The 10,471-nt window shown below is 34.7% G+C and overlaps 1 protein-coding gene across 1 annotated transcript in view; it reads right to left on the reverse strand.

Annotated features, from left to right (window-relative positions):
* Positions 1-10,471, reverse strand: part of LOC127837362 (putative serine protease F56F10.1) — a 197,735-nt gene that overhangs the window by 18,586 nt on the left and 168,678 nt on the right. The window lies entirely within an intron of this gene.

Consider the following 10,471-nt stretch of genomic DNA (forward strand, 5'->3'; position numbering starts at 1 on the left):
GTTTGCTATGACGTCACATTGAACCATATAGTGTTCTTAAGATATAGATCGGAAAACCATGGTCTAAAATATCGATAGTAGGCCTATCAAGCTAAAGTTTATACGATCGTTGTTATACAATCGATTTTCATCTGGTAATAGGAAAAAATACTCATACCAAGTTTCAATGAAATCCGCCAAAGCACTTCCAAGATATGGCAGCAGCATCCACCATTGAACTAATCTTGAAAAACAACATTTTATAATTATTGAAGTTATAATTGATGTTGCGTTTTATTAATAATTTAAATGTTTAATTGATTATGATAATCATCTTTGTATGTATGTTTTAAAGTTTTAAGTATGTTTTAAGAGTGTAAACTGTATTTGTACATTTTGATTTAGTATTGTTTCTTCACATAGTTTCGTTTGTTATGGTATTTTGCATCCATCATAAAAGTTTCAGAAACATTTACAGAACAATACAGATTTCTCAGATATTCCTATTTGCAAGCCCTAAATCGTTTTTTCCTGATGTTGTTCTAAACTATTTATTTACCAAGGTCATTCTGATGAGCATATATATTTAAAACAAGATTTATTGATGATATTTTTTTTTTTTTATTGAATATCCATTTATGATAGGAGCTTAGGTGTTGCAAGTTTAATAAAGAAAATATAAGCACACAAGGGTTGTTATTCTGCTCGGAAAATCAGAACAATACCAATTGCAATCATTAGCAGTTTGTTAAAGAATTTTTATCCACAATCGCTAAAGGAGAAAATAAACTTTGGAAGTATAAGCTTTCTATGATGAATACATGACTGATTAAAATAAAATATTTTACATTAAACATCTTCGTAGGCCACATACGAGTACTTCATTACCATGCTAAAGTTGACATAAAGAAGTGAAACACCAGCTGATCAAGCAGTATTGCATTCGTATTATACACAAGATTTTGGTCCTTTATTTATGGCAACTGACCCATGCCAAAACAGTACGGCACAATACAAAGCAATATGCACAAATAGAAGAATAAAGCTGGGGTCACCTCCTTGAAACGGCGAATTCAAAGCACTGGAACATAGAACGCTCAACCTCAAACTTGACCCAGCAATATTCATGTTACATATAAGTGTCAGTAAAATTTTACCTTATAGCGTTGCAATTCAAATTTACCAATAATAAGGGAATTAAAACGCATTCAATTCAATTACCATTTAATTACTCAATTGTAGAAAGGACACCAGAGCAACAACTTTTTGAGGTACGATGAAATGAAAATTGTATATGCTGTTTAAATTTATGAATCATAATTCATACACAGCAATCATAAAATGCTGACATGTATGATGGACTTGTAGTATATCATTCGTAAACAAAATCAATCAGGCCCGATATAGAAAACATTGTTCACCTTATCAATTATATTAACACTGACATTTTTTCATACAGAAAATATACAACATAAAAAGGTTTAAATATGTTTTTTAAAGTGAGACATTACTCAATGCATATTGGAAAAAAATAAGTTTCATGGTACTTATCACAGATCAGGAACTTAACTAAACTAAACAGCTTAAACTTGGAATCCAAAATACGTTATCCATTAAAAACATCGCGAAAAGACACGCTTCTTCGTACTATCTAAATATTAATTATGTGTCATGTATTAATTAACAACAATACAATATCACAAAAGTCTTAAATTATAACAATAGAAGGGGAAAAACAACTTGAGTAATAAAAAAAAAAATTGTATTCGCACCTGGAACCTCCAGTGGTGAAAACCAATGATTTATCTCTACACCTCTGAAGTTTTGTATTATATCTCGTGGCTTTTAATTTAAGCTCTTGCGTATTGGGTTCGCTATCTTGTTTTAATTTTGACTCAATTTTGTAGTTTTACACTAATACTCGGAAAACGTTCGGAATGACGTTTAATTACGTTATGGGTTGAAATTACACGAAGTTAATTACAGTTCTAAAATCTTATTATTGTTATAAACCTGGGACTTCCTTCATTAAATGTGGTGTACATAAAGACAGTAGTTTCCATGCAATTTAATAAACTTATTGTTTCTATGTCACTGAATAATTGTACATGTACTAATGCACTGTAGAGCCTTATCTTTGATCTTTATTGATAAGCCAAGTTAACCTACTGTAATTTGGTGTATTGATTGAACATCTTCTAAGATCAATTGGATTGGGAAAATCAATAATCTCAACAGTCTACTGTGCAATGAGACTGTTTCCATGGCAACATTGACTTCAGTTAGATGCACTGGTTTACCTGTACATACATACTGCAGTAGATAATGACCATCCATAAAGGAGACATAATGCTGATCATTTTCATGCATCTTTTTCACTATAGGGTTTCATTATTTTGCATTACATGTGTATATACTGTGTTTGTGTAAATACTGTAATTCATTTGTTTCTGATTAGTGCATAGATTATGTTTAATGTCTCAACTGCCAGTAACTAATTAATAACACAAGTCTGTCATCTGATAACCAATATATGTTATGTTTACAAGCAAAATGAAGCATTTTGTTAGAGGAATATGGATATGCTATTTGTTGGTTTATACATGCATTTTAGTTAATTGTCATGTTTCCTTTGTCCGAGGGAGGGGCTGACATGCCTTGTCTTAGACTCTTATCTGTCAATCAGAATCACGACACTCCTCTAAGGTTAGGCAACAGTCAATTAAAATTGAAATAAGCCGAGAAAAGATGTATTGAAGGATATTAATGGATGTCGACTATTGGCCAATGTTTTTCTAGCCTGAGGGTGTATAAAACAAATATGCTGCAGCATTCCGAAACCAAAATTTTGACTGTTTAAAAAATCTGCATCACTGGTAATTATAATTAAATAATAAATATTTTGGACATTGTAAATTTACCGACATCTAAGATAGTTTATGGATAATGATTCCATTTCTTATAAGTTTGATGATTTTTTAACTTTCTATTGAACTTAGTAATTTTTGGATAAGTTTCAATCGGGATCAGTTTCTATGTGTACTTTAACTATTGGGAACAAAGCTATCTTACATTTACCTGCAGGGCTGTTTGCAATTTCTAAACTCAAGGCTGGCAGACTTTAGTGAACTGTACTATGTTTAAGAATATTTAATTAATGGAAATGAATAATTAACTGTGACGTGTTGTTAGTCAAAGAAAATAAAGGTTCCTGGCTAACCGAATTAAAAAAGCCTGTGGTGTCGGCAACCTGACGATTAACTGAGAATCCAATAAACTCGGACCAAGCACGAGGTTTACGACAAATTGGCGTCAGAAGCGGGATCACCACAGAAAGGAATCTGCACAACAAAGAATACTTTTGTGGAGGTGAATTTCTTACCTTTACTTCTTTCTGACTTTGCAATTACAACACTTAATCAACACAACAGTCACTTCAATAAACATCACATACATTATCAGTTACAACCTACTTGTTCTAAATTATGGAAACGGTATGAGTGAAAATGAGTGAAAGATAGTAAGGTGCGTTACCTGCATGCTTTAAGTATCGTTTATATATTTAATTGGGTGCTATAAGTTTTAATTTAAGTTACTTTAATCAAACGTTCTCTTTACAGACACAGATAACCCTGCGGGATCCTGTGGTTAGTTTTAGGGCATGCGATGGGTTTTATTGGATAAGTTTATAGCTTAATTCAGTTGCATGCGATAACTTGTAGAATAAGCCAGTCAATTTTTCAAATCTCCTTAGGGAGACTGCTAACACAAAAAACTTACCTCCTTTGTGGATGACTTTCCCACAACGTAGTGTAAGAAATTCTCTCTAGGGCATGCGATAAGATTTATTGGCAAAGTTTAATATATTTAGCTGCATGTGTTAAGTTGTGGAATAAGTCAGTCAATTTTCCGAATCTCCATACTTAAACTACTAATAAACAATACTACCCTCCTTCGTGGATGACTTTCCTACATCATAGTTTAAGAAAATTTCTCTAGGGAATGTGATAGGTTTTATTTTAAGTTTCATATATTTGGCTGCATGAGTTAAGTAATTATGAAGTTTCATGCTGTTAATGTTATGTAAGTGCGAGAGAACCAGTTAGTTTGTGAGATTGTGTGAATGTTGGGCATAAATCTCAAATAAAACGTCAACGCACATGCATAACACGTTTCGGACTAGCCCGGCAAGTAAGGGTCCCAAAACGCAAAAAAACATTCATAACAAGCAGACACCAAAATAGCACGTTTTGGACTAGCCCGGCAATTAAGGGTCCCATAACGCACAGAACACTAAGCAGATACCAATATCACTAAGGTTAACCACATAACCAAGTTCTGGACTAACCCGGCAATTAGGGGTACCCCGAGCTCACTGCAATTACAACTTCATCTACTTTCTTCTTCTACCTTTGACCTGATTTCTTAAAGAAGATGGAACTACGAAGTAGGCAACTCCCTGACACACTGTCACGACCACCATTCATGGCAGAACAAAGAGAACAGAATGAACTGTTCGATGATGTGGCCTTTGAACCAACACCTAGGAGCCGATCTGCACCAAACGCTCCAACAGGGCTAGATACAACAAACAAAGTAGGCTTCCCACCAGTGCCGCAGTTAAATCAAGCTGATTTGGATGAGGAAGCCAGAGATTTTGCTGGCGACCGGCTCTTTGCTTCAATCCCGCAAAGAGGGAGAGATAATCCAAGGCAACCTGAAATGCCAATTTTGCGCATCAAAATACCACAACGACCAATGTATGAAGGGTAAGGCTAACAAACTCAGTTTCACACCCAATCCAGATATATTCGGGACCATCTAATGGACACATACTCGAGAAACACTGGGTACGGAGACCAACGGAATGCTCCTACACACAACCCAACAATGACAGATTTCAAACCAAGAGCACCCATTTTTGATGTCAACGTTGACTAATGGGAATCATTCATCATGCAACTGAGGGTCATGTGCAAGGCCTACTGTTGGCCAGAGTGGAAATTCCATGAACAACTTCTGTTTGCTCTGAGAGGTGATGCACTACTCCGATCACTTTTTATATCATTGTTTGAACTAAACGGGTGTGATTAAAAAGGACATTTAGCGGGTGCATTAGAAGTGACTGAGGTCAGCACTTGATAGAATTGTGTCTATCATATACTTGTCTTATTGATAGACGATTGCCGCTTAAAACGAAAATGTCCCTTGACTAGACTGGAGATTGTGTGACTTGTAATACAAAATAAGTACAATTTGACTGAAGGTTTATTTTTCTTTCAAACTGATATGTTGAGTTGATGCGAAAATTGAACAATGTGTTAAGAATATTGAAAGATATCATGTAACTTTTTGAAAATGCTATTATTTTATATGTTGTTTTTGCTATGATTTTTTTAAGGGGCACCATCATCTTTCACCTGTATAGTACATTCAACTATTTGTTGCCAGATTGTTATTTCATCAATAGTATGATGTTTTGGCACGCTCTCATGAATAATATTTGATTTTTTTGTGAGGTTTTGGATATTGTGTATAGGTTGATTGAATTTTACACATGTTGTACATATGAGTTTTAAGTATGTTGAAAGGAACTCAAAATTATGTGATCCTTGCTAGATGATGAAGGCTCAAATTTTGCATTACATTTGTATGTTGTTTGCTCAAATATTCCTTTGATCTCAAGTTCGCAGGGCTTAGGGACTTATTTTCTATGTTTACCTGACCATGAGTATTGTGCTTGTTACTGTATCTGTAAGAACTGGTCATTTATTGAATTTGATTGTTGTGTTGATCATTGTTACAATGTCAAATACATGTTAATGTGTTGGGTTTAATGATATTTATAGTGCCTGTTTTGCATTCTATTTTAATTCAATTCCGGGACGGATTGAATGCTGCTTGGTAATCAGCATTCTTCTTCCGTAGAGGGGGCAGTTGTTATAAATCTGGGACTCCCTTTATAAAATGTGGTGTACATAAAGACGGTAGTTTGCATGCAATTTAATTAACCTATTGTTTCTATGGCATAAAATAAATGTACATGTACAATTCACTGTAGAGTCTTATCTTGGATCTTTGCTGATAAGCCAAGCTAACCTACTGTGTTTTGAATGAACATCGTCTAAGATCAATTGAATTGGAAAAAACCAATGATCTCAGGCAACTACTGTGCTATGAATCTATTTCCATGGCAACCTTGACTCCAGTAAAATGCACTGGTTTAACTGTACATATTAAGTGCAGTACATAATGACCATCCATATAGGACACATAATGCTAATCATTTTCTTGCATCTTTTTCACTATAGGGTGTCATTAGTTTGCATTTACGTGTGCATATACTTTGTTGTATTAATACTGTAATCCATTTCTTTCTGAGCAGTGTTTAAATGATGTTTAATGTCTCAACTGCCAGTACCTAATTAATGACACACGTCTGTCATCTGATAACCAATATATGTCATGTTTATACTCAAAATAAAGCATTTTGTTAGAGGAAAATGCATATGCTATTTGTTGTTTTGTATTAGTTTGACTCTTTTTTCATAACATTAATTTTAGTTACTAGTCATTGTCATTAGATCCTTATCTGTATTACGGTTTGGCTTAAGAAAGATTTTCAAAACCGGTTATCATAGATTCATAAAGCAATTTATATTCAACCGGGCAAACTTCGAATCCTGAAATAGAGTGTGTTTAAATACCGGTTCGTTTAAAAATAATATTTAATCAAAGCCCGTAAAATAATAAAGCTTGTTTAACCCGTGTAATCGATTATTTTGAAAATAAGTGTATCATAAAAATGGCGTTTGAAACACGTCTTGAATTTCACAATCCTTAGTGGTTTGTGGGAGCAAGTTTGCTCTTGCTACAAGCGGTCCGGGCTTAATCACGGGTTTAAGGAAGTTTGTTTGTTCCTCTTTTACTTGCTATGAGCATTAGTTTAGACTCGTTCAATTATTATAATTTTGGTAGTAACACTTTAAATCAAATATATTAAAATAATACGAAATTCTTAGTCCATTTAAAACCCTACACTCCGTTATTAATTCAATTTTGAAAAATACTATTTTTGGAAAATCTCTTTTATAGTGTGGACGTTTATCAATCATTTTTCATCTTATTGACATTGATAGAAAGTAAGAGAACTATTGATTACATTTACTATGATAGTGTCGCGGTTGGGTCACTTTATCCCCGTCTTATTATTAATGCTCTGCAAGGTTGCTTTCATTTTATGTGTTGGTCTTATCTTGAACGTGTTTTAATCTGTATCTCTTCTTTTTCTCAGTTAAAATTTAAAAGCAATAATTACATATAATATGCTGCATATTTTCACTACACACGCTACACTATGAAATGCGTATGACATTAGGTTTTTTCTTTCTCATCATGCAATCAAATCTTACACACTGTATTATACCAATACAATTCGGCAAATGCACGTCACGATTTTCCCGTCAACCGGAAACAATATATCTGTAAAGTTTTTTGTTTGTTATTTAGCATACTATAGCTCTGCACAGTTAATGAGTATTTAAGTAAGACCATAAATGTTTAATGTAGTGGACGAACGAAAAAAACGTTATTTGTCATGCATGTTTATACTTTGAAATACATTTGTATTGGTAAGCATATGCGTTTATATTGTTTGATAATTTCTTGATTAAAAATGCATTTTTGTATATTTAAAAATTGCATGTGCATAATGTTTTTCTTGTTTAAGTGATAAAAACAGAAGTAATTTGGTTACTATGGTGTCTACACAATACATAAGTTATTACATAAACGTCATGTAATTATCACTTTTATGATATTGTCAAAAAGTGAATACGTGTAAAAATGTTTCCTCATGCATGTCGGTTGTCTTCGCAGGGCCGGATTAAGCTGTTTTGGGGCCCACGGCTGCATGTGTTTCGGGGGCCCCCTTCCCTCTAGCCCCTTCTGTATATTGAAAACCATACTTGATACTACAACTACAAAGATCAGAAAACTTGAATTTGTATATATAGCAAAACAACATTGACAATGTAAAACTATTTTATTAACTGAACTTAAAATGCATGTTACATGTAACAGATTCCAGCCTATTAGTTTCTTTTACGATAGCTGTGTAACGTCTAATTCTCGGAGGACTTGACATTCAGTAGACAGTAGCCCAATGCTGTCAACCTTTCCTGAATCATGGTGTTCCGTAGATAGTTTTTCACGCGTGATTATGTTGAAAATGACTACCTTGACAGTTATAAACTGGAATTATTCGTAAAGCGATCGCAAAGTTGTCTGTAATTTACCGCCATCTAACTTCAACAGTTCACTTATGTGGGTGATGGTTCTGTCTTGGTCCGCTTCTAAGATGGTTTTGAATGAACGAGCCCGTCAACAAAAGACGCCTCAATGTCAACTGGATTAGATTCCAATAGATGCGTTGCACATTCTCGCAGATCATCCAAGGTGAGAGACTCAAACTATGTCATGAAACCAAACAGTTTGTCAAGACCAGAATATGCGCTCAACCGCTTGGGAAGTTCAACAATTAATGAGACAATCAACTATGCATGTCGTATGTGTGAATTTAAAAATTGTCGCGTGCACTTACTCCAAATTTGCATCTGGTGTCGAACTCTCGTCACGAAATAGTTTCCGCCGTTTCTTATGCGTATTCGCATCCAACTATTCGTTGATTGCAACAGACGCTTTGGTCTTCTCTTCAATGTCGTCAAACCTGTCCAGATGTTGGCATGACCATACGGGCAAGTCGTATACTAAACAGAGGAACTAATGGTTCTTAATGGATATACAACACAGAAAGAAAACTGATAGCATAGTTAATCAAAGCGAACTAAACGGTAACAATTCGACATACATCGGGAAACTTGTAAAATGACACAGAAAATTTCTACTGCATTCCCTTTAGAGTCGTTCAATGGCGTAATAAAGAACGACTATACATTAGGAAACTAGTCTGCCGCAAGGGGCCCCTTTAAAAGCGGGGGCCCAAGGCTGCAGCCTTGTTAGCCTAGTTGTTAATCCGGCCCTGTGTCTTCGTTACGGCACATACATCGTCTTTTCATAACGCATTGCTTGTCCGTAGTGTTAGGCAAACTGATTCTTACGCATTCAGTAATACATTCGGTAAAAATTGTGGTAACGTATGTGATCATGCGGTGTAATAAAGGCAGAAACAACACGCATGTCAATTTAACGGTAAGTAAACAATACATTCTACAGAAAAACATCAGCAGGGGGGCGTTTCATAAACCATCGTACGACAATTCAACTTACGAGAGAATTTTGTACTCCTAATAAGTAGACGAACTAGCTCGCCATGCGGCGCTAAAGATGCCGATGTAATTAATTAAGTACTGCACATTTATAATCATATGATATAGACTTAAGCAATTAGGCATTATCGAAAAATGTATCGTATCGTAAATTTGTGCTACGATGTTTATTGAAACAGTCCGGTCCCCAGGTCGTATACATAGGCAGGGACACTAGCTATTATATGACCGATTGTTTCATCGCATTCATGAAGAGTCATATACATATCAAAAAGTTGTATGCTGTGCTGGTAGACATTATTTCAGTACACGTATTTTACTGCTTTATATTGCATATCTCCATTTTGAGATTTGTTCCCCCTTACCGGACATCGTGCATATCCATTCTCCCATATTTGTTCTCATGCTTCATTCAGTTTTCGTCATCTTTTGTATTTAAATTGCTCAAAGTAGTAAACGGTAGAAATGCGTGTTAAATTACGTTTCGTTGTGTTTTGTATGTTTTAATATCGTACTTTTACCATAAATTGCATCCTTTGTATCGTTCATAAATACTTTAATATGGTTACAGTTAATTGTGCAACTTGATCGTCCACCTTTTAATTAAAATTACAATATAACTTACGACATTATACCATATCAACAACAACATCAATGCGCGTCTTAATATTAGATAAATGTAAGGTTGACACCGGAGTCGTTTTTTCCTGCAGTGGCGTGTGTTTGTTTTGTGTCAGGTAGGTGATGATTATGATGAGAAAGTAACTTTGAATCATCTTAATGTTTTGGAGAGATGAACAATGAATGGATGTATTTCTTAATGTGGTAAATGAATTTCAGATGTAAAAATCTACGCATGTCGGAATGGTTTTATTCGAGTGTTTTTGGTATTTTAAAGCTTTAGCAAAAGGTCAGTGTCGGTATATAATACAACTGCGTGCAAGAGACACGTATTAATTTCAAGTCCGTCAAGTCATAAGTACATGAAACTGTTCGAAATGTGGCAGTTTAAGTGTTCTTTTCTATATGTCAACCGCCTAAGTTTAATGACTAAATTTTCGAACAGTATATTTTACAGCGCTATGTTACCAGATTTCGGCACTGTAATCGCTTATCTTGTGACACTTAGATCATAGGGTTTTACAAACGGACTAAGGTCATAAAATCAGGGAGACGCATGACTTAGGGCAATGGACCTTAACATG

This window comes from Dreissena polymorpha, chromosome 7 (assembly GCF_020536995.1).
Source record: "Dreissena polymorpha isolate Duluth1 chromosome 7, UMN_Dpol_1.0, whole genome shotgun sequence".
Taxonomy (NCBI): Eukaryota; Metazoa; Mollusca; class Bivalvia; order Myida; family Dreissenidae; genus Dreissena; species Dreissena polymorpha.